Below are 24,292 nucleotides of genomic sequence, written 5' to 3'. Positions count from 1 at the left end.
AATCTTTTAAATCTATGACTATTAAAGGCCAATTTTCTGGACTTATAGGAGGAGAAGGCAGTCCTGGCTGTAATGCCTCCATAGATTGTGTAACTGAATTAATGGTCCTTAATTCAGTTAACATTCTCCATTTACCTGATTTTTTAAAAATATGAAAACTGCGACAAAGTTCCATGTGCTCCAACCGTCATTCCAGTGAACCATGGACCCAGTATTTAGCCCAACGTTGGGTGTCACTTGCTGAGACCAGCTCAGTCTTGGAGACACAAACCAAGCAGTGCTAGAGGAATAGAGTTCAAAATGGGATCGGGGATAACTACCTTAACAGCTGACAGCCTGGAACAAAGTTTGACCCACCTATTTATTGACAGTAAGCCCATGATAAACATCATTTCTGCAGTTAATAGATTAACTAAAAGTCTTCTTTACAAAGAAGAAAGAGACATGCTCTAGCTTGTTACCTGCAGTAGAAGCATGTCCTTAAGGCACAGATCCCTCATGCCATTGTTTGTGATTTAGAAACACCTTAAGCAGTTTTCTGCTCTGGGTGGGCCAAATGTTACTTGCCCTCATTCTGGTAAACCAGCAACTTCCAGCATAGGCATCATAGCCATCACAAACATGTCACAGTGATGCAGAGATCTTGTTTATGGCCAGTTTGTCCTGGTCTCTTTGAGGCCAGTCGTGGGGCCTGTTCCCAACAGTTCTTAAAAATTGCCCTACTGTGATTTTTAGATAGACCCCACCTGTTTCCCAGGGTTACTCTCTCTCCCAGGTAGGGCTTCCTGCAGAACCACACAATCTCAGAAGCTGCTGGGCTCTTTGCTTATCTGGTAGTGCACGAGCGTTCGATGTCTCTGTGTGTGTATGTGGCATTGTGTGTGTGTATTTATGTGTGTATGCCTGTAAGTGGAGTCTGCTTAAAGCAATATGGCTAATGCACTTCAGTGCTTGTTTTTTCTCAGTCTCTCAACCTTTTGGTGGCTTGCCTGTATGGCTTTCCTTGGGCTACAGAACTGCATGTTTTTTATTTTTCTGTGGATCGTAAATCCGCAGTGAATTGGTAGGCAGACTGAGATGCACTGGTGTGTAACTTACCTTCCCCAGCAAAAAAAAAAAAAAGCCACTCTTCTAGAAGGAGAGATACACACCACTCAAAAAAAAAATGTACAGCTCACAGTGTTTCATTGTCTTGTGGTCAATCCAGAGAAAGACACTAGCAGTCCTGTCCACATGGCCCCTTGCCTAGGGTTTCATGGGTCTGGTTCAATGTCTTCCACCCTAAATGCTTCCCAGTCTCAAAACATTTCCTCCTTCAGCGGGATCCGATCACAAAGAAGGGGTGAAGGGGCCCTAATTTAGTGACTTTTAGGGTCCCACAGTGGGTCATCACTGGCAGCATTATTCCCGATATGAGGCCGGCTCTTTCTGTATCATTTTCCTCTTTGTAGGCAGGACTATAGCTCTGACAGCCAGGCACCTGAGCCTGCCCCACAAATGGACATGTGCTAATCTCAGGGCAGCAGGCCTGAGCAATGAGCCCTGGTTTGCATCACAATGAATGCTACTATTGCCTAGGGAGAAGTCCTGCCGCTTGGGGGAGAAGGAGACTTCCCTGGAGGTGGGACAGCAGTGGACTCTCGCTTGTCTTCTCTGTGGGAGACTCAAGATAGTCTCATGATGTTGAAAAGGGGCAGACGTGAGCCATCCTGAAAATCATCAAGCAGAGCCCCAGTAATGCAAAATGAAATCCCTAAAGATCCAAAAGGATCTGCAGGATGACTGAGGTGTGCCTAGAGGTTATAAGGGGAGTCTTTTGAAACTTGCCACACTATGATTTCTAGGTACCGCAAATCTATGTTCCCCAAAGTTGTTCTTTCCCAGGTGGGGCTTTCCTCAAAACCACACAGTCTCAAAAGCTACCAGGCTGTGTGTTTCTGTAGGAGTGTTGTGTGTTTTGCATGTCTGCATGTTTGTATGACTGTGTGTGTTTGTGTGTGTGTGCCTGTGTGTGGAGACTGCTTAAAGGAATGTGGCTAATGCACGCAGCACTTCTTTTTTTGGGGGGAGGGAGCATCTCCCAACTTTTTTTTGGCCTGTCTGTGTATCTCTGCTTAACCTCCGTTTTCTTAATTTTTCTGCGGATCATGAGTCCGTAGCGAATTGGAAGGATGGCTGTGCGGGTCCAAATAACCACCAGCTAAAAAAAAAAAAAAAAGAAAAAAAAAGGAAAAATAAGCCACTCTTAGAAGAAGAGCCACACACACCCAAGAACAGACATCTGCCTCTGTTTTATTGTCCTGCTGGCAACCCAGGGAAAGATATTCAGCTACTAGTATTCTGTACACAGGGCCCCTCTAGTTTACCTCGAATCCATTTCAGTCAATACAGGCCTTTGCATCCATCAGCGCCATGTCCTTCTGCTGATGAATAAAATCATCTTGGGATTTTATTCCTGGAATGGAGTGTGAACAGCAATAAGGAGATACGGGTGAGGTACCAATCTAGGGATGGTTGGCAGGGGGTCCCGCAACTTCACCTGCAAAAAACTTGAAGATAGGGTGACATACAAGGTGCCTCCAACTACTTTGCTGCATTTCCTTAGTGCAGAAGCAGTCTACACCATCGCTCCGCCGTTCAGATGGGAGTACTCCAAGTGCAGGGAAACATTTGGAGTCAAAATTGGACCATCCTTGCAAACTCCTCACTTGAGGACTTTCACATCCTGGAGCCTAATGGGGGTGGGGTGGACTGATCCTACGGTGAGATGATTTTTCCTCCACACTTGCCTTTCTTTTTCATGGACTTCCATGTTCCTCATCGGCCTAGCATTTTCTCAGCTGGCTCAAACGTCTTCCACACTAAGCATTCCAGTACACAAAGAACGACCCTCATGGGAACCTATTGCATGACTGGTTTCCTTCTAAACACTGTCACGTTTTAATGACGGGAGCCTGGATACTTTTTTTTTTTTTTTTTTTTTTTTTTTTTAGACGGAGTCCACTCAGCTCTCCCCAGGCTGGAGTGCAGGCGCATCTCACTCACTGCAAGCTCCACCTCCTGGGTTCACGCCATTCTCAGGCCTCAGCCTCCCCGAATAGCTGGGACTACAGGCGCGCCGCCCCCACGCCCGGCTAATTTTTTGCATTTTTGGTAGAGACGGGGTTTCACCGTGTTAGCCAGGATGAATCTGGATCTTCCTGAACTTCCGTGATCCGCCCACCTGGCCTCCAAAGAGTGCTGGGGATTACAGGCGTGAGCCACCGCGCGCCGTGATACTTTTAAAACCATAAAATGCCCATTACAGGGGCCAACAAGGAAATTCTTGTTTTCCCACTTTGACCAGAGGGCTGCATAATTCCTGGAGAATAAGAAGCAAGCAGCTGTGTTTGGTTTTGACTGGTAATCTAGGCTGTGTTTCATTTCATCTGCACTAACGTTCTCATTGTGGAAGGGGTCTTTCTTTGGGCTGTTGCTGGGTGGGACTGCCTCTCACCACAGATCTTTTAGCTGTCAGGGGTTTCAGGAGCAAAAGGGACTTCAGGTAGGCTGACTGTGTTCCAAGTTGTGGGTTGCAGTCTCTTTATGGGGGTTGAAGTTGTTTGTACTTTGCAGGAGGATTTTGCATCCTCTGACAGTAATCTTTGAATGTTGCTTGGACTCCAGCAAAAGGATGCTCATTCTCTCAGGTGAGACTTAATTTTTTTGCTTTCATATGTGGTCCACAGTGCCCCCCAAAAGCACTACTGGACAGCATTTTCAGGCTTGCGATCAGAACTTATGGCCTCTGAGACACTGTCTCAACCTGATCTGCACCCATGAAAAGCCAGTTTGAGGTGAGAGAACACTGCTCCATCTTGGACTTGCCTTTGTCATGGTCCCTACCCTACCAGGACTCCAGAGAGTCCCTGCAAGGCCCAAAATGAATGGAGGCAGTTAGGTAAAGGGTTCAGTTATCTTTCGCTGACACCCACCTCTGGAGTTTCAGTTATCATTCTGTTAACCAAAGACCCCTCAACAACCCATGAGACTATATTCCAAACCTCATGGGACCAGATTCTTGCATACAACCTCTTTTGAGAATGAAGTCAGAAGAGCAGTTTCAAGTGACCACCTCACAATGTCACAGTGCCTCTTCCTTCAGCTGGACACGACCACGGAATTGGCCTGAAGGGGCTGTCAGTTTGAGACTTTCAGTGTCCCACAGTGCATTATTGTAGTTAATCTTTTTCTCGATTCTAGGCTGGCTCTGCCTGTACCATTTTCCTCTGCTTAGGCAGGTTGAGAGCTCTGAAAGCCAGGCACCAGAGCCTGCAACGCAAATGTGCTTGTGCTAATATCAGGACACCAGGGCTGAACTTTCATCTGGGGCTAGTGTTACAATGAATGCCACCATTGTTTAGCGATAAGTCCCTGTGACTTGGCAAAGAAAGAGACCTCGGTGGATGTGTGTAGGCGGTGGACTCTTGACTGTCTCCTCTGTTGGATACTTGGGATAGTCACATGATCCTAGGAGAGAACAGACATAAGCCAGCCTGAAGAAATATCAAAAAGAGGCCCAGAAATAAATGGCGAAATCCCTATGGATAACAAAACAAAACAAAACAAAACCCAGCAGGATGTCTCAAGCCTGCCTAGACAATGAAGGGATGAGTCCTTTTGACACTTGTCTCACTGTGATTTCTAGGTGGAGTCCGCCTGTGTTCCCCGGGGTTACTCTCTCCCAGGCGGGGTTTCCTGCAGAACCACACAGCCTCAGAAACTGCCTGGCTGTGTTTTTCTGTGGGAGTGTTGTAACCATTGATTGTCTACCTGTGTATGTATGTGTATGTGAGTGTGTGTGTCTGTAAGTGGTGTCGGCTTAAAGGAATGTGGCTAATGCACTGCAGTGCTTCTATTTTTTGAGTCTCTGAGACTTTTGCTGGTCTGTCTGTGCGATTTGGGTTGGGTTACAGGGCACTGTGTTCTTTATTTTTCTGTGGATCATGAATCCACAATGAATTACGAGGCTGATTGAGACCCATCAGGGTCTAAATCACCTCCCCCTGTAATAAAAGCAACTCTTCTAGAAATAAGAAAACTACACCACACCCCAAAAAAGACATCTCCCTGTGTTTCATTGTACTGTGGCCATCCTACTAAGAGACACCAGCAGTCCTCTTCACGGTGCCCATTTAATTTACCTTTAATTCAGATCCCGGCTGTGCAGGTGCTTCACCGCTTGAGGAAGCACTACTCCATCGTCTTGATATTTCATTCCGGAAAAAAGAGAGTGAGCAGCAATAAGATCAGATAGAAGTGAGAATACAATCTGGTGAGGGATGAATGGGGTCCTGCACTTTCACCTGCACAAATGTTGAACACAGATGACACAGAAGGTGCTTTCCATCTGCATCCCCGCATACCCTTAATTGCACAAGCAATCCACACAACGGCGCTGTGTTCAGGTAGGAGCACTACAAAATGCAAGGAGTATTTGGAGTGCAAACTAGGGCCATTCTGGCAAATTCCTAATTTGAGAGCTTTCATACCCAGAGGCAAAAGGAAGTGGGGTGGATTGATGCTGGGTGGGATGGGGCTCCACACTTGCGTCTTCTTTTACAGACTTCCATATTCCTTGTCGCATAGGATTTCCTGGGTCTGGCTCAATGTCTTTCATACTAAACGTTTCCCAGTTCAAGAAGGATGATACTCATAGGAATCCATTTAGCGAGTATTTCTTTCAAAACACTGTCTAGTTTTAATGATTGGGCAGCTGTGATACTTTTAAAACCATAAGTTCCTGTTACAGCTGCCAACGAAAAAGTGCTTGTTCTCCCACTTTTTTCAGAGGGCTGCATGATTCCTGCTTCCATGAGAAGCAGGCAGCCATGTTTAACTTTTGTCCAGTAATCTAGGAATTTTTTAAATTTCATTTGCACGTCATTTCTTATAATGTAGGGAGTCTTTCGTTGCACTATTGCTGGATGGGAATGCCTCTTGCCACAGATCATTTGGCTGCTGGGGATTTCAGGGAGCAAAAGAAACTCTGGGCATGCTGGCTGCATGGGTTTTAGACACTTTGAAGGATGTTTTTGGATCCTCTGATGGGAATCTTTGAACATTGCTTGGACTCCACCACAAAGCATTTTTTTCTCTCAGGTGAGCCTTGATTTTTCCTTGCTTTCATGTGGGGTCCACAGTACCCCCTAAAAGCACTACTGGACACCATTTTAAGGCTTGCAATCACCACATACAGTCTCTGAGACACTGTCCCAATCTAATCTGCACCCAGGAGAGGTCAGTTCAAGGTGTGAGTACACTGCTCCACCCTGGACTTCCCTTTGTCATGGTTCTTGCCTTCGCCAGAGAGTCCTTGTGAGGCCCAGGATGAAAAAAGGCAGTGAGATCAAGGGTCCAGCCATCTTTCACTGACACCCTCCTCTGGGATCTCAGGTATGATTCCATCACCCAAAAACCCCTCAACAACTCACCAGACTATATTTCAAACACCAAGTGATGAGATTCTTGCACACAACCACTTTCAGGAATGGAGTCAGAAGAGTAGTTTCCAGTGACCATCTCACAGTCTCAAAATGCCACCTTCTCCAGAGAAACCTGACCACAAAGATGGCCCAAAGCAGCCCTATGGTCGATATTTTTAGGGTCCCACAGTAGGTTATTGCAGGCAATCTTTTTCTTGATACCAGACCAGCTCTGCCTTTACAATTTTCCTCTGCTTAGGCAGCCTGACCGTTCTGAAAGCCAAGTGCCCAAGTGCAAGCGTTCCTTGCTCATTGTAGTAGTCCTACATGAACACTAGGCCATGGTGTGGACTGTTTGTGCAATTAAGGGAAAGTGGTGATGAAACTGGAAGTACCTTCTGAGTTTTCCGTCTTTATTTTTTTTACAGGTGAACTTGCTGGACCCCATCCACCCCTCACCACATTGTATCCTCAACCCTAACTGACCTTATTGCTGCTCACACTTTATGTCCCAGCTTGAAATCCCAGGATGATGGAGGAGTGCCCCATCACAACATGAAGCACCTGCTCAGCTGAGAACCCAATTTGAGGTACACTGAAAGGGCCCTGTGGGCTGAACTTCTAGCATCTCTCCCTATTTTGGCCCTAGGACAATGAAACACTGAGAGATGCCTGTTTTTTCTGTTTGCTTTTTTTGTTTGTTTGTTTTTGTTTTTGTTTCTGGGTAGTGTGCTCCTCTTATTCCAGAAGAGTGGCTTTATTTATCAGGGGGAAGTCATTTGGACGCTGGCAGGTCTTGGCCTGCCTCCCAATTCTTTGCATATTCATTATCTGCAGAAAAATAACAAACACAGAGTCCTACAGCCCAAGCAGAGTCACACAGACAGGCCACTAAAAGGCTTGGAGGCTCAAAAAAATGAAGCACTGAAGTGTGTTAACCACATTTCTTTAAGCATACTACAGACACATACACACAAACACAGAGAGAATTACAAACACGCAATGCCACACACAAAGGCAGACATCCAACAATTAGAATACAGTCTGGTGAGTTGTAGAGGGGTCTTTGGGTGATAGAATCATACCTGAAACCAAAGAGGCATGTATCAGCAAAAGATGACTGGGCCCTTGTCCTCACTGCCTCCCTTCATCCTGGGCCTCACAGAGGCTCTGTGGGAAAGGCAGAAGTCATGACAAAGGCAAGTCCAAGGTGGAGCATTGTTCTCAAACATCAAACTGGGTGCTTACTGGTGCAGATGAGGTTGAGACAGTGTCTTAGAGGCTGTCTTTGACGATTGAAAGCATGAAAATGGTGTGCAGTAGTGCTGTTGAGGGGCACTGTGGACACCTCATGAAAGCAAAGTCAAGGTGCACCTGTTAGACAAGATTGCTTGTGCCCAAGTCCAAGAACATTCAAAATTTGTTTAGAGGACCCAAAAGCCCCTGCAAAGTGCAAATAACCTCAGCCCCCACAAGACCCACAACATGGAGAACAACTAGTCTACCTGAATTCCCTTTTGCTCCCTAAAATTTCTGGCAGCCAAATCATCTGTGGTGAGAGGCACTCCCATCAAGCAACAGCCCAATGAAAGACTCCCTCCACAATGAGAACAGTCATGCAGATGAAATGAAACAGAGCCTAGATTATCAGGCAAAAACCAGACACAGCTGCCTGCTTCTCATCCTATCAGAATTATGTAGCCCTCTGATAGAAATGAGAGAACAGTTTCCTTGTTGGTGGCTATAACAGGAATTTATTTTTTTCAAATTATCACAGCTGCCCAATCATTAAAACATGACAGTGTTCAGAAGGAAACACTCACATAATATCTTTCCAATGACCATAGTCCTCCGTGAAGTGGGAAATGTTTAGTGTGGAAGACGTTGAGTGAGACTCAGGAAACCCTAAGCCAACAAGGAACATGGAAGTCAGGAAAGGAAGAAGGAAATGTGGAGGTCATATCCCACCTAGCATTAATCACACTCACATTTGGTTCCAGGTATGAAAGTCCTCAAATCGGCAGTTTGCAGGATGGACCCAGTTTGCAGTCCAAATGTTCCTTGCACATTGTAATACTCCTACCCGAACACCAGGACATGGTGTGGACTGCTCATCCAATTAATAAAATGTGGGGATCAGTTGGATGCATGTTCTGTGTCATCTGTCTTCACCTTTTTTTGTTGGTTAAGGTGCAGGACCCCATCCACCCCTAACCACAATTGTATCCTCACCCCCATCTGACTCACACTGCTTACACTGTCTGTCCCAGAATTAAATCCCAAGACAATGAAGGAGTGCCCCTTCATGGTGAGAAGCACCTGCTCAAGTGTGAACTGAATTTGAGGTAAATTCAAGGGGCCCTGCAGACAGGACTGCTAGTGTCTCCCCCTGGGGTGGCTACAGGACAAGAAACACTGGGAGATGTATGTTCTTGTGTGTGGTGTGCTCCTGTTCTTTCTAGCAGAGTGGTTTTTTTTGCAGAGGGAGGTGATTTGGTTTTACTGGGTCTCAGCCAGCCTACCAATTTGCTGCAAATTCATGATCCACAGAAATATAAAGAACACAGTGACTCACAACCCAAGGAGAGCCACACAGACAGGCAACCAAATGGCTGGGATAGTCAATAAAAGGAAGAGCTGCAGTGCATTAGCCACATTTCTTTAAGCAGACTCCACTTACAGAAACAAAAAAAGACACACACACCACAGCCACACACACATGCAGACATACAACACTCATAACACTCCCACAGAAACACACAGCCTGGCAGCTTCTGAGGCTGCATCGTTCTTCAGGAAACTCCATCTGTGAGAAATCAACTGTGGAGAATACAGGAATATCTAGAAATCACAGTGGTGTAAGTTTCAAAACACACATGCCAACAACGTCTAGGCAGGCCTGATGATCCTTTTGAATCCTTTTGAATCCTTAGGGATTTAACAGTTTTATTCCTGGAGCTCTGATTGATGTTTCTTCAGGCTGGTTTACATCTGTCCTCTCCTAGGTTCATAGAACTATCTCGTGAAGACAGGCACAGAGAAGACAGGCAAGAGTCTACCCCCAAGGCACCTCCGTAGTGGTCTCCTTCTCTGCCAAGCCACAGGGTCTTGTCCCTAGGCAATGGTGGCATTCATTTTGATGCTAGTCAGAGCTCACAGCTCAGGTCTGGTGTCCTGAGACTAGCACATGCACATTAGTGAGTCAGGCTCGGGCTCCCAGCTGTAAGAGCTGTCAGCCTGCCTAAGCAGAGGAAAATGGTACAGGCAGAGCTGGCCGGGTGTTGGGAAAAAAGCTACCTGTGATAAACCACTGCAGAACCCTGAAATTCTGGACCTTAGACCTCTTCAGGCTTTCTATGTGGTCAGGTCCCACTAGACAATGAGGCATTTTGAGACATGAGGTGGTGGCTGGAAAATACTCTTCTAACTTCAATTCCTGAAAGAGGCTGTGTGAAAGAATCAGGACCCATGGGGACTGGAATATAGTATGGAGAGTTGTTGAGGGGTCTTCAGGTGATGAAATCATACCTGAGACCCCAGAGGTGGCTGTCATCAAAAGATGCCTTGTCCTAGGTCCTGCCTGGACCAAGGGGGACTCCAGCCTCCCACCTCAGGAGGGAGTAGGACTGGCCTGACTGCTATCCCTCCCACACAATAAGGCATCCATGCTCAACTGAGCATTAGCTCAATGCCCATGCTCATCTTGGCCACATCAATGGCATCCAAGGTGGGTGGCCCAAGCCTCCAGAGAACCCCTGGACCCCCACAGCCCCTGCTTCTCAAGCCAAGGAAGGACAACCTGCATCTGCAGAAGCTCCTGAGGAAAGCAGTCCAGAAGAACACGAAGTGGGGTGCAAACATCCCCCCATCTCAAGCCTTCCACACCTCTCTCTCCCCTGTGAGTGAGGCCAGCCATGACCAGGAGTTTATAGCCTGTACACTGCTGAGGGCCCACACCCTGCTGAAGCCCCACACCTTCCTGAATCCCCATGCCCCACCAAGGCTCCCTGCATGGTGGCTGCCCTAACCCGCTCCCCGCACACCCCCATCATCCACCACATGGTGTCACCATTTCAGAAGTCCACATTCTTTTTCAGCCTCACCCAGTGCAGGATTCTAACTGCTCACTTCAAAGCCATGAGACTCCAGATTGTAGTCCCAAACCCAGAACCTGCCCAACCCCTTGGTGGCTTCATCCCTGTCTCATCCACCATGGCTGAGTTCACCCACATCACCCAGGTATACATTCAACTGATAATGTCCCCACATGATGGGACTGCTGAGCACCCCAGGAGAGCCCCAGAAGGGGAATCCAATAGCCAGGACAGAGATGCTGCTTCCTGTCCCCCCAGGGACGAGACCCTGGTCATGGTGGCTCACATCTGCCTGCTGCCCACTGCAGCCCGAGCTGTCAGTCCCTGGCCTGTGCAGTCCCCTGTACCACGGCTGCCACCAGACTTCCAGGGCTCGATGCCCAGAGAGGTTACAGCAAGGGTTTGGTGCCTCTAGCCCCCACCTGCCATACACTGGAGCTCTCACCACATAGTCTCACCCTGTGAGACCTGGCAGAGAGCACCTGGAGGAAACCCTGATGGGTGGCCCCACCACTGAAGCTAAGTGAGTGTCCAGCGCTGCCTGGGCCACATCCTCTGCCCTATCATCAGGCCCTTAACTATGCTCTGTCTCCAAATTTTAGCCCAAGCCCTGGCTCAGTGTCGAAGTGACTCAAGAGCAGCTGTAGGAGGCCCAGGAGTCTCTGTGCCCAAGGTCGCATCAGAGCCTGGAGCCAGAGATGCAAAATGGAGCAAAACATGCCCACCACCACTGCACCGCATCCATACCTCTTGGGCCTCCAGGATTTGGGATGCCTTGCTATACCATATGTCATTGGTACAGGCCCGAGGGTGCCTGGTGGGGCCCAGTGGTGGGGAGCGCACCATAGGCAGCCTCACTTGCCTGCCCTTCCTGTACCAGCCTGGCTTCAATGCCCTGAAGGTGCAGGAGGCCAGCCAGCCCCCTTCCATAGTCCACTCCCTCCTGGAGCTGAATGCCACACCCAAGAACCTCAACCACACAGCGACCAGCTGGAGGTTCCAGTGAAATAACCTGAATGGACACCAGGGCCCAGGACCATCAGGGGAACAGAAGAGAGGGCTGAGGCTTTAGCTCAGGGCTTATAGTTTCTGCATAAGGATGTACCATGGTCCAAAAGGCATGGGGTACAGGGCAGTCTGGGAAGGGAACAACTGGGGACAGGAGGGTGCCACAGGGATGTCAGGATGGTAGTCAGGAGGGGGGTCAAATGGACGGGGCAGAGTGGGTGAGGTGGAGCACCTGAGTTACATTGGTGTGAGGGGAACAAAGAAGGGGTCAGCATTGGGGTGTAGGATAGGGGCCTTGGGATGAAAACCTGAGGTAAGATAGCAGAGGATTGCACCAACTGACCTATGACCTAGCCTGTTTCATCAGTGTCCTAGACCTTGCGTCATTCCTCCCTTTGGCTGTCAAAGGATTGGGGGCAGACGTCTGCTTACTGAGGCATGGGCATGGTCAGGCTGGCTTGGCCATCAGCATCAGGAGCAGAGTCAACAGTTTTGCTGTCTGTGCTTTCTGTTGTCAGAGCCAGACCCAGGGACTAGCAGGAGCCCACAACCAGCGTGGGACTTAGCACTGATACAAATCCTCAGAGGCAGGCAGGGAGGGGCTCATTAGGGGGTGGAGGAGGGCCCAAGATGACCCCTCTCATTGCCAACATCTACTTCCCCCACATGAAATGACAGCTGAGAGGGCAGAACTCGAAGAGTTGTTTTGTGGGAGAGAGAGGGTCTCAGCATTGGCCATGCCCAGGCTTTGACAGCCAGATGAAAAGGGAGCCCTCAGTCCAAACCCTGCGATAACAGTTTGGCCAAGTGGTGTGGAGAAGGGGCTGTGGCCTCAGTAGGGACAATGGAGGGCCCAGACAGCAGTCAACCAGGCTTTGTTGGGGGTTGCCTACCATAGGAGAGGGACACAGAGGTACCAGAAAAAGCCTCAGCTGCAGCTGCTTGAGAGTCAGGATTTAGCAGGGAAAGATGGTAGGAGGCCTACTACCCCACTCTTTGGTGTGATGGGTGCTGGAAATGGAGCACAGGGTTCAGGTCACTAATATATGTTTGTCTAACCATGGTAACTGTCTAACTGACTACAACATGGGTTGGGAAGGGCATTAGGATCCCTGAATGGCCCTCAGCTAGGACAAGGGAGTAGGACCTTAGTTCCTGCCCCTCTATGGACCCCCAGCACACAGACGGGCTGGGAACCCGGGCTCCATGCCATCCACTTCCTTCAGTGCTAGTTCTTTGGTGGCCAGGCTGCACCTCACTCCCCTCATGAGCCCTGCTAGGGCTTTTGGGGAGTCCCAGATGGGAGCCTTGAGCCTCCCTGGTGGAGCAGTGGCTGAGTTGGGCTAACTCTGGTAAAATTAGCCATCTTTGAATCTGGTGTCAGGTGAGGGAGACAGCATGTGTGTAGGGCTGGGAGACTGAGCTGGTCTGAGTTCTGGCTAACTCTGGGTGCACCCTTGCAGCCTGCAACAGAGCTCCAGGCTCCCTACAGGACACCAAGTTCTCAGCACAGGGCACCTTTGTGCACCTTGTCCCACTCTGTGAGTTGCCGGGGACTCACCAAGATGGGAGGCCTATGGAGCCAGGCCCCCTTCCACAAGTACCTTATCATACTTCCTATGCCTAGTGGCCATGAATGCATACCTGTTCCTAGATGGGGTGCCATGTTGGGGAAGGAGACCAAGAGTGAAGGTGACAGCCAGCAGAAAGGAGATGATGCTGCCTCTGCCTCTGGGAAACCATCCCAGGTGCACAGAAAATCCCCTCTTTGCCCTCCCCTGCTGCACCCACCCTGATGGCACCAACCACATTTAGGCTCTACCTTAATTGTTGATCAGGACTGGGAGCCTCCCTTCTTTTCCCGGAGGCTTTTCTTGCTCATGTCTCCAGCCACAATATCCTTGGCGCACCAGAAGGATATGTCACAAGTGCAGACCCCTGCATCTCAGGGATTAGAAGCCCTGGATCCTTCTCTCTCACCTTGCCCAACTGCCCAGGGGGCCTGCCTACCTAACCCTTTTCTGTGTGATCCCAATGGAAGAGGCAGGGAATAGAATAAGGTTGCCATCTACCTCCACACAGCCAACACAGTCTTTGACACCCGCAAGGGTGAACCCAACAACCCTACTGCAATGCCTCAGGGTTCTGTCTATACACATTCATCCTGGACAGTCCCACACTTGACTTAACAAGAAAACCTGGCCTGCTGCTAAACTACCAGGTGCTAGCTCTGAATCCAAGCCTTACCCCTGGAGAGGGCCTTACCTTGTAGGATTGGCTGTTGGCCACAGATTGAGCCTTCACCTCACCTGTCTCCCACCGACTCTTGGTACTGGCCACAGTCATCTTGGGCAGCTTTACGGAGACATGGCAAGCTAGCTTGGGGGTTGGGCCAGTGGTCTTAGGAAGAGGCAAAGGATCAGGATTACCTTAGTGGATGGCCACAGTAGACATATTAGGGGGTAACATTTGACAACCCTCTACTTTTTCTTTATATTTTCCCTGGAAGCACTTACCCAGTGCAGCCCTAGGGTGAGGATCGTTGAAAAGATGTGCCTTCCTCCCTTCAATGCAATTGTGAGACACCTCTCTGTACTGAAGAGCACTTAGGAGATTATGGTGCACAGGACAGATGTGGGTCTGTCTCCATGCTGCTCATGGGGTAAAGCTGGGGGACCATGGTTGTGATGGAGGGGCATTGAATGGATGGAGGGACAGTGGTTAAATTGCAAAGTATTGGTTGGATGGAGGAGCATTGATTAGATGGAGTAGTACTGGTTGTATAGAAAGGTATTGATAGATGAAGGAATATTGATTGGATAGAAAGCTATTGATTATATGAGGGAGTATTTGTTAGATGGAGTGGCTTTGATTGAATGAAGTAGGATTGGTTGGATACAGACATACTGTTCAATGAAGGGGCACTGATTGCATGTAACGACATTGATTGGATGAAGGAGTATTCGTTGGATGGAGGGGCACTGGTAGGATGGAAAGGTATTGACTGGATGGAGGAGGAGTGAATAAATGAAGGAGTATTGATTGCACGGGGAAGTATTGGTTGGATGGAGGAATATTGATAGAATACAGGAGCATTGATAGGATGCAGGATTACTGGTTGGATGGAGAGACATTAATTTGATAGAAGAATATTGGTTGGATAAAAGGGTGTTGGTTGGATAGAGGAACTTGGATTGGATGGAGAAGTACTGGTTGAATGGAGGAGAATTGGTTGGTTGAAGGGGTAATAACTGACATCAGAAGAACTAGTTGAATGGAAGACTGTTCATTGGGTGAAGAGGTAATGTATGGATACAGGGTCATTAATTGCACAGAAGAGCACTGATTGGATGAAGGAATATGGTAAGATAGAGTAGTGCTTGTTGGGTAAGTGAGTACTGGGTGGATGGTAGGGCACTGGGTAGATGAAGGGGCACTGATTTAGTTGAGAAGTATTAGTTGGATAGAAGGATACTAGTTATATGGAGATATCCTGATTAGACAACGAAGTATTGGTTGAATAGAAGGGCATTAATGGAAGCAGAGGCATTGGCTGGGTGAAACTATTTTGATTAGATGTAGGCATATTAGCTGGATGGAGAAAAATTGTTAGAAAGCCATTCATAGGATGGCAAGGCATTATTGGATGGAGGGGTTTTGACTGTCCGAATTTGTTTTGGTTGGTTGCAGGAATATGGGTTGGATGGAGGGGAATTAATTGAACGGAGGGGCACTGAATGAATAAGGGCATTGGTTGGACTGAAGGGAGTTGATGGATGAAGGAGTATTGGTTGGATGCAAGGACATTGACTGAATGGAGGAGTACTGGCTAAATGAGGGAGAAATGATTGGATGGTGAGGCACTATTGAATGGAGGATCATTGGTTACTTGGACAGTGATTAATTGGATAGACGAGTATTGGTTGGATGGAGGGGTGTTGGTCAGATGGAGAAGCATTGATGGATGGAGGAGAATTGATTGGATGGGAGGAACATTCATTGGATGAAGTGGTATTGAGTGGATGCAGAGGCATTGATTGGATGTAGTAGTATTGGATGGATGGAGAAATCTTGATTGAATGGAGGGGCATTGATTGGATTAAGGAGTCCTGATTGGATGAAGGGGCATTGATTGATTGGACAAACACTGCGTAATTGGAGAAGTATTGTTTACAGGAGTGTCGGTTGTATAAAGCAACATTAATTGGATGCAGGAGCATTGATAGGATGGAAGATTATTGGTTGGATAGAGTAGCACTGATTGAATGGAGGGGCTTTGATTACATGGAAAGACATTGAATAATGGGAGAGCACTGGTTGGGTAGGGGAGCACTGATTGGATGTAGAAGTGTTAGTTGGATAAGGTGTTGGTTGAATAAGGCAGCATTGATTGGCTGGAAGGGCACTGGTAGGATAAAAGAGTGGTGCCAGGATGGATGGGGGACTTTGCAGGAGAGGGGAGCCAGGTCATACTTTGGTGGCCTGGGTGTATTGTTTCAGCCACTGGTCAATCTTGGAGATAGGCAAGTTTGGCTTGGATTTCTTCATACTGTCACTGGAGGGTAGAAGAGGCATTAGGCCCCATGTCTCCCCACATCTACCACTTGGGGAAACCAAAGATCTGAGCCCAGGAAGCAGACAGACAGACCTCTTCTCTATGGAATCGTTTAGGGATTCAGTCCTGTCAACAAGCTGCAGAAGGTAGAGATAGACACAGGCCTGTAACAGCCAAGGCAGAGCTACCCTCGGTATCCCCAACTTCTCCCTCCACCAATCCAAATCCCAACCCTTATATCACAGGGGTTTGCTCTGCCCCTGGCAATGGGGAAATAGCAGACAAAAGCAGGGCCTGGACCTGGTTGGTCTTCCTGTGGTTGGCATGTAGCATTGGCCTTTTGGGTATTAGTCAGGGAGAGGAGAGAAGATGGTGGGCTTGGCAGCTTGACCTACTTTGGTGATGGGGCTCAAGGGAGGCAAGCTATCTTCGATGAACCCCTCCAAGACCAAGTGTCTAGGGGTCCTGGGCTGCTGACGTTTCTGGTCCTAGGGGAAAAAAGACATCCCAGTTGACCCCTTGCTTATACCTCTCCTGCCTCACCCAGAACCTGTAGGAACAAATGGTGTCCCCTCTGTTGGCCTCAGGTTCTCTATGGCCCTGAAGTGCTCCAGTTCTGGAGCTGGTGGTGAGGAACTGCGAAGTTTGGGGAAATGTTTCCAGATCTATCAAGAGAGTAACCAAGCCTTACCTGCTCTGAGAATGCGGGACCAGAAGGGGCAGCAAGGTATAGGGTTGTGGGGTGCTGTCCCACTCTGGGCTTGTCCCACAGGGCCCACAGAGTGGTGCAGACAGCAAAGGCAGACTCATCCCTGGGGTGAGGCTGCAGCCAGACCCTGTGAGGCACAGCCGTCACTTCCTCCTGTTCCTCCTCAGCCCCTGTGGCCACCGCTGTCCTGGACCGTGTCCTCTGGGTCTGGCCCCTCCTTGCTCAGACTCAACTTCTCCAGGTGGACTTCATCACTGTCCTTTTCACAGGCATGCAGGCCAGGCCTGTGGGTGGAAAGGGAGGCAAAACCGTTCTAGGGCCATTGGACTGTTACGCTGACCATTTCCCATTTCCAAGCCTCAGTTTCCCCATCTTTAAAATAGGGGCAGTCAGGTTAGTTGACTGCTAAGGGATCTGAGATCTAAGCCCATTGGGAAATAAGTTCCAGTGGCCTCAGAGTCACCGCAGTCCACTTGGGCCCCTGTGTCAGGGCCTGAGATTCTTGGAGAACTGCCCATTCCCTGCCAGACAGGGCTGTACAGACTGAGGGTCCCCCAGGGGCACTCAGGTTGGGTTCAATCCCCAGCTTTCTGGCTGGGCTTCAGCCTGGCAGCTGCTTGCCCACCCTGTTGGTCTGGGGTGGCCCCAGGGGGAGCAGGCTGCCAAGGTCACCACTCCTGCTCTTCTCCCTGTAGGGGCCTATGGGTGTTGTCAGGGACTGGAAGCTGGGTCATTTGGAGGGCTAGGCAGGTGTAGGGGCCAGGTCACTGAAGAGTGGGTCCAAGGGGCTTCTGGCTGCAGGGGATGGGAGGCCAGTCAGCTGGCAGCTTGGAGTGGCTCTGCATTTGAGCAGGACTGAACTTGTAGGAGAAAATGGGAAATTCTCAAATTTTTCATGATTTCAGGTCCCCAGGTGTGTGTGCCAGCCAAGACCCAGCCCCACCCATCCTAGGTGGGCATGGGTCTGAGCCAGCAGCAGCCACACAAAGGGACCATTCAGGAGGAGGTCAGTGTGACCAGGCAGGTGCAGGGGGTAGGGTGGCAGTTGCAGAACTAGGCTCCACAGAAGGGTCAAATGCCCCCTGCTGTTGGGAGCCGCCATGCCCACCTAAGCGTGAGGCCAGCTAGAAGGGAGCTGCCCCATCTCAGAAATGGAGGGCCACTCACTCCCAAGTGTGTATGGGGTGATCAAGGCCGGGATTGGGGTGGGGGCCCGTGGGCACTGCAACAGGACAGGACCAGTGGCTCCTGGGGGAGTGGGAGACCACTTACATGAAGACAAGGGAGTATAGCTCAGCAACACAGTCCCTAGAGCTCCAGGCTGCTTTAGAGCCTCAGAGGGGCCAGGAAAGACCCTGACCAGGGAGAACTGTCAACCCAGCTACAGGCTCTGGACCTACTCAGGGCAAGGGGATCCTAAGCAGTGCTGGGGTCCCAGATGGCCTGGACCCCGCAGCGTGAGTGGGGTCGGCCCCATCGTGTCCACAGGTGACCGAGAGGGGCAAGGACTCTGAGCAGGGGTAGTGAGGTGGGACTTGGGAGCAACCCCTGTTGGGCCTGCTGGAGTTGAGACAGGCACACACATCCACGCATCTGGAAAGTGCATTCTCCAGGCAGACTCTCCACCATGCACATCTGGAAATACCTGCTCCCTTCCGTGGGCATGGAGATCAAGGAGCCCCAGGTAGGAAGGGGCGGTGTTGGCAGCAGGCACTCAGCCTCCATTAGGGAAGCGGTCGCAGCTGTGTGCTGATGTGAAAGCATCCAGCCTGTCCCCTTCCTGAGTGGGGCCCAGGGGCCCTGGGGAGCCCCAGAATGAGGTTTCCTCACAGCCCCTTGCCGGCTGCGGTGATATCTCGCCCTTTTCCTCTCTTTTCTCCTTTCTCCCCGTTTCCTGGCCATGGGGACATTTCAGGGACTGCTTGGAAAGAGGACTGCTTGGAAATCACCTACGGGTGGCTGCTCAGGTGCAGGTAGGAGGCCTGAAGGGAGCCCTGCTCTGCCCAGCACCCGCCCTCAAGGCCCACACACACACCTGTACTCTTGCTCCCCCTCAGGACTCCTGCACCGGGGCTAATGTCCGAAGTTCCCTGGGCCTCGTTGAGCTGCTCCCGCTGCTCTGGACTCTTGGTCCAATCGCCAAAGCCCTCATCCTCATCCAGTTCATGGGCCTCCAGGAGCTTCAGTCTGATGCTGAAGGCAGCACGGGGGAACTTAGGACTGGGCGGCTGCTGCCTCCTCTGCCAGGGTCCCACACTCACCTCAGGGCACCTGCTCACGCCCTGGGCTCCAAGTGTAGGAAACTGTCTGCCACAGTGCTGGCTCTGGACTGTGTCTCCTGTGATAAGAGAATCCCGTGGGCAGGGCTGTACCCCCGCAATCAATCTGGGGCTCCCTGAGAACTGTGATTCCTTGAGCAGTCCAGGACTCCTTGAGGAGGAGGGCGGTGCCTCCTCCATCAGTGTAGGGATCCCTGAGGGCAGGGCTGTGTCTCCTCTGTCAGCCTGTGGCTCCCTAATAGCAGGGCTGGGCCTCTCTCATCAGTCTGGGGCTTTTTAGGGCAGGGTCTGACCTCCCTCATAAGTCTAAGGCTCCCTAGGGCAGGGTTGGGCCTCCCTGATCACTCTGGGGCTCCTTCTCATACACCAATCTGTTTTCTGTGTATGAACTTACCTGTTCCAGGCATTCCCTTTTAATGGGCTCAAACACTACATGAACTTCTCTATCTGTCTCCTTTCCTTCTGCCAGATGTACTGAGGTTCATTTATATCGTAGTACTTCATGCCTTACACAAGCTATTAACCCATTATTTTGTTTGGGTTGTTTCCACTACAGTACTTATAGGCACAAATATTAGTTTGAATACACTTACTCAATTCTGGTTATATATGAGTGGAGTTGCTTGATCATATGAAAATTATGTTTGTCTTGTTGAGGACCCACCACATGTCTCCACAGTAGCTCAATCATTTTCCATTCCAACAAGCATTGTTTCAGGGTTCCAATTTACCTACATCCTCTCAAAGACTTGATATTTCTGGCTTTTTACAATTTATAAATATTCCAGTATGTGTGAATATTGGTGTGTCATTTTGATTTTGAAGTGCATTTTCTGAATCCCTAATTATGAGTATCTGTTCCACATGCATATTTGGTGTTTGAATATTCTATTTTGAGAAATTTATGTATAGAGGTCTAGCCCTTTTTTAAGTTGTAAACAGATTATGCTTTGGATACTAGAAGTTGGTCATTTAAAATTTGTTGCTTTAAGTTATGGAATCAGAAATCATCCAAGTTACTGAAACATCAGGGATTATGCTTTACCATGTAAAGACTTTGCATGCCTTGATTATGGTTGTTCTCATGGGGATGAATGTTCTCTAATCCAATTGACTAGCCCCTTCACCCTGGCATTTCATCCATCTAAAAAGGTAAAGCAAAACACCACAGCCAGGAAACTCCTCACAAGTCCTTTAATCCTCAGGGTTATATATATGTTTTAAGGTCCCTGTGAGAAGTGCCAGCAAGTTGAAGCAAAAATCAAATACCTGCAAAATTTAAGTCTACATTGCTTTCTGATAGGTAGCTACAAAAAAAATTAACATTCTTTTCTCACCATGTTCCGCTCTTGTTATTGTATACTTAGTCTTTGTAGGCTGTATATATTATTGCCTGCCTTTCAAACTTTTTTATCAAAAACTGTCTCTGCCCACTCTTACAGACTTAACTCCTAACTCTTCTCAACTTCTTCAAAAAAAAACTTCTATCTTGGACAGACAAATCAGCATTAAGTCAAAACATATTAAACAAGTTGAAGAGCAATTATGGAAATAAAAGGTGGGTAATATTGAAAAAGGTAAGATACGTTTCCTCTTCAATACTTCCTTCCCCATCTAATTAGGAATAAATGGTAACTTTCTTAAAAGCAAAATTTATTCAAAAGAGCTGTGCTAACATTCTTATAATATCTGCTGGCCGTATAAAGAAATCAATGTACTTATGTGCTTAGCTCTCACATTAGCCTACATATTTGCCCGGCATGCCGAACTGGCCCAAAAGCAGTCAGTCATAGCCCTATTCCTCTTCCTTTGTAAAGTGTTTTTTATCTTTCTCAGCATTCCACAAGTTACTTTCTCCTTCCTTTATTCTCCTCTACGCTTTGCTCATTTAAAAGTATTAAGTTGCTAACCAATACAGAACAATACAGAATGTGAGGTTCTGTTCCAGTCAATGGCAACTGTACATAAGCAGTAGGATGGATGCATAAGGTTATAAAGACACTGTCTCCTTTGTTTGTGTACTCTCTGGCAAAACTGCTGGTGAGTGTACTCTTCTACTGCAGTGAAGTGAAAATGGCCCTACTAAAATAAATTAGTTTATGTTCAAGTGCTTTTTTTTATGGCACTGACGAACAGCATTCAAAATAACTATTAACACAGGTGGTGACAGTTTGTATGAGCCGTTTGATTGTGCCACTGCCTCTTCAGCCTGGGGGAAGAGTGAGACTCTGCGCTCCATGAAAAAAAAAAAAAAAAAAAAAAAAAAAAAAAAAATGAAATTACTTTGAAAAAAATTTCTTTTCATCCTAATACCCCAAAACTTCATGGAGGAAATTAGTATTTACCTCTCCACACAAAACCAATCTATTTCTTATAGCGGTACTCAGGAAACTATGCAGAAACAACATATATTTTTCAATATGCAAGCAAGGTTTCGTATGGAAGAACTATTATTTTAAATATCTGCTTAAGTCTACTTTGTCAGATCATCTTCCTCCAACAGCTTTCCTAGAATCCCTGCAACTTAAGCTACCATATGCTTCACGAGGAGCACGGTTCACCCTATCCACCGACGGTGAATGTGTTCATTCTTTTCTGCCACTGTGCTCACAACCACTGGAATGGAAATCATCATGACTCCTTGAGTAACTCTCCCAACTTCTGTCATATCTGTGTCATGTATTGTGATAATCATGGTAACTGCTTCCACCAAAAGTCATCGGAGGACCTGGTGCAGATGGTGCACCACAAGAGGTCCCTGCCGTTTTGATAAAATAATAGAACTTAAGTTGAACTACATTTAAACATTTTTACTGGTATTGCTAAAACATGAGTCAGTTAAAGTACTATTTGGAAATATCTGCTTTCCTCTGCTTCTGTTGACAGGATATTAATTATGAGTGCAAGCGTCGAAATCTTTTATTTAAAAGAAGTATCAGAGTAGTATTGTGAAGCTTAAGACAGTTTATTCTAAAATAAAGGTGGAGGTATATTTTCTGAAAATGAATTGAAGTTTAACCTTCATATAGATCCCTAGGCTTTATACTGTTAACATTAGAGTACAAGTCTGCTGTAGCACTCCCAGGCTTGTAAGGATGAGGAAATTCCTGCCTAGTAAATTTTGGTCAGACAGGTTGTCTGTTCTCAAACCCTGTCTCCTGATAAGATGCTATCAATGACAAGATGTGCCCAAAATTCATTAGCAATTTTAATTTCACCCCATCCTGTGGTCCCATGATCTCACCCTGCCTCCATTTGCTTTGTGAAGCATGTGATCTCTGTGACCCACAACCTATTCGTACACTTCCTCCTGTTTTGAAAATTGTTAATAAAAACTTGCTGGTTTTACCACTCAAGAGCATCACAGAACCTGCCAACATGTGATATCTCCCCTGGACACCCAGCTTTAAAATTTTTCTATTTTACATTCAGGAGGCCTAATTATTTTTAAATTATACAATATTTCAAGCTATTCCTTGTATAGCTGTTCTTATGACTTTTCAATCTTTAACATGTCTTAACTTTCTGCCTTCCTTTTACACATTTTTTTTTCCTAGTTTCACCTTTGTCTTTTGATTTCTGTCTCTTCCACTTTCTCTCTTACTTAGTCTTTCTTACTTCCTCTCTCTATCATCCTGTTTCCCTTTCTTTTCCCAAGTTCTCTTGCTCCTGCTGCAAGTGGGGATGGATCAAGGCATGGGCCCTGTCCCCACACACGTGCTGCTGTCTGTTTTTCCTAATTTTTTTTCTCTTGATTTTCCTTTTTTCTTTCCTTTTTTCCTACACTTAGTTTCTTGGTCTGGGTTGGATTTGTGTGGCTGGAGTCTAACCCCTGGGCAGTCATTGTCCCACAGGCTTGGCAGATGCCTGCCACAAATTCAAAGAATATGCCTTTGCACCTTGTCTGCTGTCCTCCATCTGCTATCCTCCTGGAGATGGTCCCTGTCCTCTTTTTCACATAAAGCCAGGCTTAGGAGAGGGACTTAACCCTTAGTGTGCCTGCTCACTATTTGACTCTATGCTTGCTGTTTTTGCTTTCTTTCTGTCTGACTTCCTCTCCTAGTTTCTTTTTCTTCTCTGTCAGTCTTTCCTTTGTCTCTGCCAGTCATGGCATGTTTTCTTCTCTCCTCTCCTTCCCCCTCCCCTAGGGGAGAGAGGGCAGAGTGGAGCTACTCTGTCTTCCCCTGAGAAGAAAGGAAGGGGGGTTCTGAATATTTTTCTTACTACAAGAGGTTTTTCAGCATTCCAAGTAACTGGCAATACAGATGTGTGTCACAACAGCTGGCTAAAATTTTGTATTTTTAGTACAGACAGCTTTTCACCATGTTGGCCAGGCTTGTCTTAAAATATTGATCCCCCCTCTCTGCCTCCCAAAGTGCTAGGATTACAAGCATGAGCCACCTCGTTCAGCCTATTGTGAATCATTGAATATATGAATAGGAATACTTTAAACAAAGTTAATTTATAAAATAACAAAATAAAGTTTTAAATAGTGGATGACTTAAGGGTTAATAAATTATCTAATGATAAAAGTATATAGAATAGAACAAAAAATTAAACCAATTAACTTTTTTGAACATACAATTTACAGAAATGGAATATATGCAGTTCCAGAAGTGTTATAGTAGATAATTCTACAATTAATGGAATAATCTGCAAGGAGGAAGCATTTTCTTGAGAAAATGCTGACAGAATCATCAATTTTTATAGGAAAAAAGGCTGTAAATAACTTTAAAGAAGAAGTTACCAACTTTGACTTTCAAGAGAGTTATTTAGGTTATGAAGTTATGTTTTTTTTACCTATAATGTAGAACTGTGAGGATTAAATGAAACGATAAAACTCCTTAGTCTCTTCTGTCTTCACAGTGGCAACATGAGAAATAGTGTCTGTCAAGTTGTGATCGTTCAGATCTTTAATCCCAGCAATTTGGAGGAGGGGGTAGCATATCTCTTTAGCTCAGGAGTTTGAGAAAAGCCTGGGCACATGGAGAAGTCTTGTTGCTATAAAATACACAAAAAATTGCTGGATGTAGTAGCACATCAATGCAGTCTCAGTCCTTGGGGGACTGAGGTGAAAGAATCCCTTTTGGCCATGAGGACCAGGCTGCAGTGAGCATGTTTGCTTCACTGTATTTTTGCCTGAGTGAGAAAGTGACACCCTGTCAAAGAAAGAAAGAAAGAAG

The 24,292-nt window shown here is 47.4% G+C and overlaps 1 pseudogene; it reads right to left on the bottom strand.

Annotated features, from left to right (window-relative positions):
- Positions 1-13,140: 13,140 nt before the first annotated feature.
- Positions 13,141-24,292, bottom strand: part of LOC108536934 (lymphocyte-specific protein 1-like) — a 29,439-nt pseudogene continuing 18,287 nt past the window's right edge.

The sequence above is a fragment of the Rhinopithecus bieti genome, unplaced genomic scaffold (genome assembly GCF_001698545.2).
Source record: "Rhinopithecus bieti isolate Rb0 unplaced genomic scaffold, ASM169854v2 scaffold_14825, whole genome shotgun sequence".
NCBI lineage: Eukaryota > Metazoa > Chordata > Mammalia > Primates > Cercopithecidae > Rhinopithecus > Rhinopithecus bieti.
Note: the sequence above shows the minus strand (reverse complement) of the source record. Positions and strands in the feature narration are given on the sequence as shown.